Raw genomic sequence first — 8573 nt, 5'->3', positions numbered from 1 at the left:
TATATATATATATATATATATATATATATATATCTATATATTCCTGTGTCTATTACTTGTACCTGATGATGACAAAAACCTTATGATGTCGTAACGATCTACATTTGTAATATAGTTTTCTACGCTATCCATTCAGGCCGTTTCCAAACTTTATGGAGTAATATTATATTTCTCCATGTAAGCTGTCATAGAATTCGATTGAACATAGAGTAAAGTTTGACCCCCCTCCCCCTATCAAATTTAATTTCTTAACATTACGTGATTTTGAAGACTATGTTATGCTGAAGATTAAAGTTTTATTAGTATATAATAGTAAAATGAATAGATAATATCATAGTGTTGTTCAAGTTAATGTTTTACAGATCTATTCTGTTCCATTCTCTCGGTCCCTTTAGTCGACCGTACATCCAACGTATCCGACTCTACTGCTGGTACTTAAGTAAATAGTTCATGTAATAATGGTTAAGACATAGTTCGTTCTCTGTCATCCCAGCTTTGCTATATAAAGAAACAGCCTAATTCGAAAGCCACCATTTTCTTATGACATTCCAACACTACTCAGATATCTAGTTAAACTGAAAACTTACATTAGAAGGGATTGTTAAAGTGTCCTTCTTTTCTGTCTAAATCCTTTAGTTAAATATTAAAATAGCTAATAGAATAACAAACAATCATATAAAAATTCCCTACAGTACCTTACTGTTCCTGCTGGCTCAACAGTAAGTTTGAGGGCTTATATCACTAAAAATTGGGTTTCGATACCTGGGCAGAGCACAAATAGCGCATTGTGTAGCTTTATGACTAACAGCAAACAAATAATTACGGTACTAATCCTTTACATAATATGATTGAAATAAAGTCAGAATAAAAATAAATTATTTTGTTACGAACTACTTCATTAAAATATTCTTCAGCATTTTAATAAATCATTTCTATATACAATTAAAAAGAGTTTAAATAACAATAATTTCCTATTAAGCAAATTACGTCGTTAAAATATATGGCTACCACTAATCATCTATATCTTTTAACTTTCCTGTAAACTTCATGAGAAATATGTTTCTTTTATTTGTTAGAGTAAGAATTCTATTCCAGATATTTCTTATAATGTCGTTCATTTTCTTTACATTTAGTGAAAAATAATTTCTGACTGTGTAATAAGAACCAAGATGTTTTATAATGTAGTTTTAACTTATAAGTTCTAAAATGCGATTGTGCAATTAACAGTTCACTGGGTCAACATTAATTGTGATAGTTTTGTATGTAACTTTATCAACTGTCTATGTTTTACTTTTGCATTTTAACAGATCAATAATATAAACAAAGGGAAAACAGTTAATTTGTTTGTTTGTTTTAAGTTAAGCACAAAGCTACACAATGAGCTATCTGTGCTCTGCCCACCACGGGTATCGAAACCTGGATTCTAGCGTTGTGGTCCGCAGACATACCGCTGTGCCACTGGGGGGCAAAACAGTTAATAAGCAAACCAAACAACATAAGAAGATGAACAGTTCACATAAAATACATTAATTATATAACAAGTTATATAACATATATATATATATATATATGTGTAATGCTAATTGTACACAATCGCGGCTAGTACTTAACACTAACAGAAACCGAACTAAGAAACTATTCAGTTGACCAACACAGAACTGACAAAAAAGAAGTTTCCTGATAGATGGGCCGTGGAAAAGTTCCAAATCATATGACTGAGAACAGAAATATTTTCTCACCCCTGACCTTAATATGTGTCCTTTAAAGTTGCCCCCTGGTGATGATCTTAGGAGTTTGAGAGTATGTGAGCTAATTTAAGGTTTAGTCTCGAACGGTGACTGCCTTCTGAAACAGTTTCTTTCACAAACGTCAGTCCCTTCTCTCAGTTTCAACAAGAGTGTTGAACATCAAGTAAAGTGAATCTATTAGGTATGTTCTTTTCTTCCATATTTGTAGTGCACACTAGAAGGTTTTAAGCATTTTGATAGAGAAAAACGACCTTTAGACTCCAGATGACAAATAGTTCTTTTAGAATTATCTGTAGTTTAAAGATCGTTTTTCTCTAACCTTTTGTTCAATAGCATTTCGATCTTATTTTTTCCCCAAATATTTCAGGAACATTCCACGGATGTAAATAAATTTTATACAACAAAAAGAAAAATGATATATTTTAAAACCTGAACTAATAACGATTATTCTCTCGATAACTCCACAAAAGGCAGTTATTTGTATTTTCTGGAAAATCTTTACACTTATTCTGATGGATTTAGCATAAAAACCGAATGTTAAAATTCATAATTCTTCTTCCTTCGCTTAATGTAAGATAGAAATTTATTTTTTAATAATTCAAAATCGATGAAAACATGCGCCAACGCATGAATTATGTGTTTGATTAGTTAAGTATCCTTCGAACACACAAAAATAGTTTAAACTAACTAGATGAGACTTCCAAGAGGTTTTTTTTAAATATAAGTTTAAATATTTTATAAACTATTCTTATACAGTTTACGTGTGAATTAAAGGGTTTAACAATTAGGAGCATGTAGTAGCTTCTTTATGTCTTTGATACCTCTCACAATTTTCAATCACGTGTCAAGTCTATATTTGAAACCTGATCACCAATTGATTGATGCATTTATTTAAATATTTTATACTTTTAGCATCTCTTAGAACTCACTGAACAAAGTTTCATTTCGATATATTTTCAATTACAGTTGAAATGGGTTAAAGAAACGGTAATGAGACAACAACTGACGTAGTTTTTGAAAAGTGTTAATGAAACTGTAAAGAGATAACAATTAACGTAGTTTTTGAAATATGTTAATGAAACGGTAATGATACAACAACTGACGTAGTTTTTGAAATGGGTTAATGAAACGGCGATGATACAACAATTGACGTAGTTCTTGAAAAATGTTAATGAAACGGTAATGATACAACAATTGACGTAGTTCTTGAAAAGTGTTAATGAAACGGTAATGAGACAACAACTGACGTAGTTTTGAAAAGTGTTAATGAAACTGTAAAGAGATAACAATTAACGTAGTTTTTGAAATATGTTAATGAAACGGTAATGATACAATAACTGACGTAGTTTTTCAAATGGGTTAATGAAACGGCGATGATACAACAATTGACGTAGTTCTTGAAAAATGTTATTGAAACGGTAATGATACAACAATTGACGTAGTTCTTGAAAAGTGTTAATGAAACGGTAATGAGACAACAATTGACGTAGTTTAGGAAATGTGTTGATGAAACAGTAATGACACAACAGTTAAGTAATATTTTATTTGTGATTTAGGCAAATCGTCATGATCAATAGTGAAGTATTTCTTGAAATATATTAATAAAATAGTAAAAAATAAATGTTTTGGTAGTTTATGTTTCCTTTTCCATTTTATATAAAAGGAATCTTTGGACAAAACTTTGAGAGACTTAACGATGCATTAGAGAAGTCTTCATTTGTAGGCTTCGTGATTTCTAATTGTACACCACATGTTACATTCTGATAAGTTAATACAGATAACTAACAGAAAATTTTGTTGATACGAAAAAAGCTCATTTTTAGAAACATTTATTCTCGTCCATTTCTTACATTCTTTGATACTTATATTACTTACGAGATCTAAGTTTACGAATTTTGTGCATAGTATGGGCTAGTACAGTACATACACAAGTCCTATTTGAGCGTTAGAAGTGACAGCAAAAGCATCGTGTTAGTAACCTGCAGAAGAAACAAGCTATTGAAACAGACCAAGAAATATGACTTCATGTAAAAACAAGGGAAGAACCAATAATAACTCTCATTTATAAGAAGTTTAGTTTGAAGTTAAGCACAAAGCTACACAATGGGCTATCGGTGCTTTGCCCACCACGGGTATCGAAACCTCGGTTTCTAGTGATGTAAGTCCGCAGACATACTGCTGTGCCACAAGGAGGGCATTTATAAGAAGGCAAAAAAATCTAAACATTTTTAAACATTGAAACTATATAGAAATTTCGTCACTGATAAATAAGTTTATTTGTTTGTTGCGAATATTCGCACAAATATGAGGAGAGATTAAGATCTATGAAATTGTTTTCTCTTTTAAAAAACAAGAGTTAGAGAGGATCTGATTAAAGTGTTTAAGATTATAAAGGGAAATGATAGTGTTGACCCATCATCTTTTTTTCATGCTTAATGACGAGAATAGTAGGACTAGAAAACACAAATATAAATTTTGGCAAGGTAGGACTCATCTTAAGCTAAGATAATTTAAGTGAGCTTAAGAGAAAGCTTGATAAGAATATGAATGATAAGGGCTGGCTTTAAGATTTTATTTTATTTTTCAATCTATTTATTTTATTGTTTGTTTGTAATTAAGCCCAAAGCTACACAATAGACTATCTGTGCTCTGCCCACCACGGGTATCGAAACCCGGTTTCTAGCGTTGTAAGTCCACAGATATACCGCTGTTCCACTGTGGGCTATTTATTTGATAGTTTTAGTTTAGTTTAGAGGATGCTTTATTTAAAAAAAGACCATTAACGTTAGTGTAACAACTAGCTAACAACCTATGTAACAACTAGCTAACAACCTATGTAACAACTAGCTAACAACCTATGTAACAACTAGCTAACAACCTATGTAACAACTATCTAACAATCTATGTAACAACTATCTAACAACCTATGTAACAACTAGCTAACAACTTATGTAACAACTACCTAATAATCTATGTAACAACTACCTAAAAATCTACGTAACAATCTATGTAATAACTATCTAACAACCTATGTAACAAATATCTAACAATCTATGTAACAACTAGCTAACAACCTATGTAACAACTACCTAACAACCTATGTAACAACTACATAACAATCTATGTAACAACTACCTAACAACCTATGTAACAACTACCTAACAATCTATGTAACAACTATCTAACAATCTATGTAACAATTATCTCAGACCAACGTATCATTTGAAACAATCAGACACTAGTAAACAAAAGCTAAAATTAGTATACTATATTTAACACAAAAGTTCATAAATCTTGTAAAAAGTTCAAGATAACTGAGTGGATAACTGACTCAGTTAATATATGTGCAAAATACCGTCAATATACAAGTTAGTGTATGTATATACTAACTACACCCACGATACATATTAGTGAATGTGTATACGCTAAATATACCTGCTTTACAAATCACTGTATAAATGCTAAATATTTTACTGCATACCTTAGTACAGGTATATACAAAATAAACATCTCTGCCCCTCAATATATATATATATATATATATATATATATATAATACATATAAATGCTGAACTCACACATGCATATAGTCAATATGCACCATTGTATAACTATATATATGTATATGAATATATTAAATATACACATTTTGAAAACTCACCATGTGCATTATAATAATAAACACCATAGCAGAACTGCTAAGTATTCACAAATGAAGAATTAAGTATAAGTCTGTTATACTAAATCCACACGTGTGTAGAATTCAATATATGTGCCTGCACTACATCCACACGTGTGTAGAATTCAGTATATGTGCCTGCACCATATCCACACGTGTGTAGAATTCATTATATGTGCCTGCACTATATCCACACGATTGAATAAATCAACACATGTATATTCTAAATGGAAAACTCTCTGTGTGTGTGTATTAAAAAACAACTGTAAAATTCAGTATACCTGTATATATCTATATACTAATTCCGCACAACATTGTAAGATTTTGTATAGGTGTATCTTGATAAATAACATTACCGAAATCATTGTATGCATATACTAAATTATAATTTAACAGAGCTCAGCGCATGTATAAACCAAATCATCACATCTCAGTACATGTATATACCAAAACACAACGTCAGAGAACTTGATATGAATCTGTTAACTACACACTATATGGGGTTACTATGTTGAAACATTAGATTCGAGCCGTGACGTAACTCTTTCCTGCGTGTTTAAAATAGAAATAATTTTGTTAATGTACAAATATTATTACGGATTATTAGAATAAAAACGTTCGTCTATAATTAATGGACATCGTTGTAAGATGGGTAGTATTTTACACGAGAAAAGTATTAGATAATATTTCACATTTTGCTGTTATTTCCTTGCTTTAAGGATAGATTTTTCTGACGAACATCTTGCAACATCCTGAAATTAAATCATACTTCTGTTCTCGCGTTTCCTGTAAAAATCTCAATCGGGGTTTGCACGAGACCTTGACCAGTGAAATTCGTCTTCTTATTGATTGTATCTATGAAAAACCAAGCATTATAAAGATAATGACCCACTTATAAGTTGTGGTGTATTTCTAAACCAAATTAGTTTTTGTTATCTCCTGCGACAAGCTTCTATTCAACACGAAGGGGAAGGAGGAACATAGTTGTAGGCCTAACTCAATATCCGCTCTCTTAGCGAAAAGACATCTTTCAAAGAACACATTAAATTACAAGTCATTAAGTCTTAATATAAAAGGTCAGGTTAGAAGAAGAGATACATGGTTATTGTGGATGAGGATGACTCACTTGTGATTATCACTGGACAGTGACCAAGAGTGCGTTTCAATAAGTGGGGGATTTTCCCCTATTGCCATATATCTACTTATTTAGATATATTTATAAAAGGTTTATTATAAAATACTCGGGATAAATTCATCAAATGCTCATATCACAACATTTTCTGAACTGAAATGAGTTGCGTAACGTTATTAAACATCAAACAACCACCTGATTAAACTAACTGTTGGCTCAACCTCTGTTGCTTTATTTCTGCCTTGGTATTTCATTCATCAACAACACTTGACTTCCTTAGTATTTCATTCATCAACAACAGCTGACTTCATTAGTATTTCATTCATCAACAACAGCTGACTTCCCTGGTATTTCATTCCTCAACAACACTTGACTTCCCTGGTATTTCATTCATCAACAACAACTGACTTCCCTAGTATTTCATTCATCAACAACAACTGACTTCCCTGGTACTTCATTCATCAACAACAACTGACTTCCCTGTACTTCATTCATCAACAACAACTGACTTCTCTAGTATTTCATTCATCAACAACAACTGACTTCCCTAGTATTTCATTCATCAACAACAACTGACTTCCCTAGTATTTCATTCATCAACAACAACTGACTTCTCTAGTATTTCATTCATCAACAACAACTGACTTCTCTAGTATTTCATTCATCAACAACAACTGACTTCTCTAGTATTTCATTCATCAACAACAACTGACTTCCCTGGTATTTCATTCATCAACAACAACTGACTTCCCTGGTATTTCATTCATCAACAACAACTGACTTCCCTGGTATTTCATTCATCAACAACACTTGACTTCCCTGGTATTTCATTCATCAACAACAACTGATTTCTCTGGTATTTCATTTTTCAGCAACACTTGGAAGAATACAAAAGTTAAAGCACTGTCTCTTAATTTATAGGTTTTGTTTCCGAACTTTAGAAGCTTCAGTTAATACTAAGTTATAAGAAGTTGGCTTGTAATAAACCTACCTATCCCAAAGGAGGTTTTTCTTCAATACCCATAGATCCTTTATTAACGATGGCAACCACCGCTTTTGAGTGATGATTCTTTCGTCTTCAACAGAGAGAAAATAAAATTATCAAAAAATTTAAAGTCTTTGAAATATTTTTTATGGTCGTTTAATCTTTCTGTTTAGCAATTTGAAAAATATTTCGCTGTTTTTAACAATTTACTTTTAGTAACTCTTAATTTTCATCGAAATTCTATACAAGTGTTGTTGTTTTTTTACATTCAATGTTCATTTTATTTCTTCTTACTAGCTTTACATGTTGAGATTGTGCTTCTTTTGCTGATTTTGTTACAACATATGATCGTCAAGCTCAGGTACAAGTCCCTTCGCAAAACGAAACGAAACAAGTAACATACGACAATGGAAATAAGCCAATATTTCTGAGTCGCTAATCTGGGATACAACAACGGAAGTAAGCCAATATTTCTGTGTTGCTAATTTGGACACAACAACGGAACGAAACCAACATTTCTATGTCGCTAATCTGGGCACACAACAACGGAAATGGATTCATATCCCTATGTTGTTAATCTGGGCATACAACACCGGAACTGAACCAATATTTCTATGTCGCTAATCTTGACATAAAACAACGGAAATGGATTCATATTCCTATGTTGTTAATCTGGGCATACAACACCGGAACTGAACCAATATTTCTATGTCGCTAATCTTGACATAAAACAACGGAAATGGATTCATATTCCTATGTTGTTAATCTGGGCATACAACAACGTGACGGAACCAATATTTCTATGTCGCTATTCTTGACATAAAACAACGGAAATGGACTCATACTCCTATGTTGTTAATCTGGGCATACAACAACGTGACTGGGCCAATATTTCTATGTTGTTAATCTTGACATAAAACAATGGAAATGGACTCATATTCCTATGATGTTAATCTGGGCACACAACAACGTGACTGGGCCAATATTTCTATGTTGTTAATCTTGACATAACAACGTGACTGGGCCAAT

General features: G+C 31.9%; 1 protein-coding gene across 1 annotated transcript in view; it reads left to right on the top strand.

Moving 5' to 3' along the window:
* Positions 1-1780: 1780 nt before the first annotated feature.
* The window catches only part of LOC106476089 (solute carrier family 22 member 5-like), a gene marked incomplete at its 3' end in the record, with an annotated part of 10953 nt that continues 4160 nt past the window's right edge, over positions 1781-8573 (top strand). The window contains exon 1 of the mRNA XM_013936762.2: positions 1781-1929. The remainder of the gene's footprint in view (positions 1930-8573) is intronic.

This window comes from Limulus polyphemus, unplaced genomic scaffold, assembly GCF_000517525.1.
Source record: "Limulus polyphemus unplaced genomic scaffold, Limulus_polyphemus-2.1.2 Scaffold9779, whole genome shotgun sequence".
NCBI lineage: Eukaryota > Metazoa > Arthropoda > Merostomata > Xiphosura > Limulidae > Limulus > Limulus polyphemus.
Note: the sequence above shows the minus strand (reverse complement) of the source record. Positions and strands in the feature narration are given on the sequence as shown.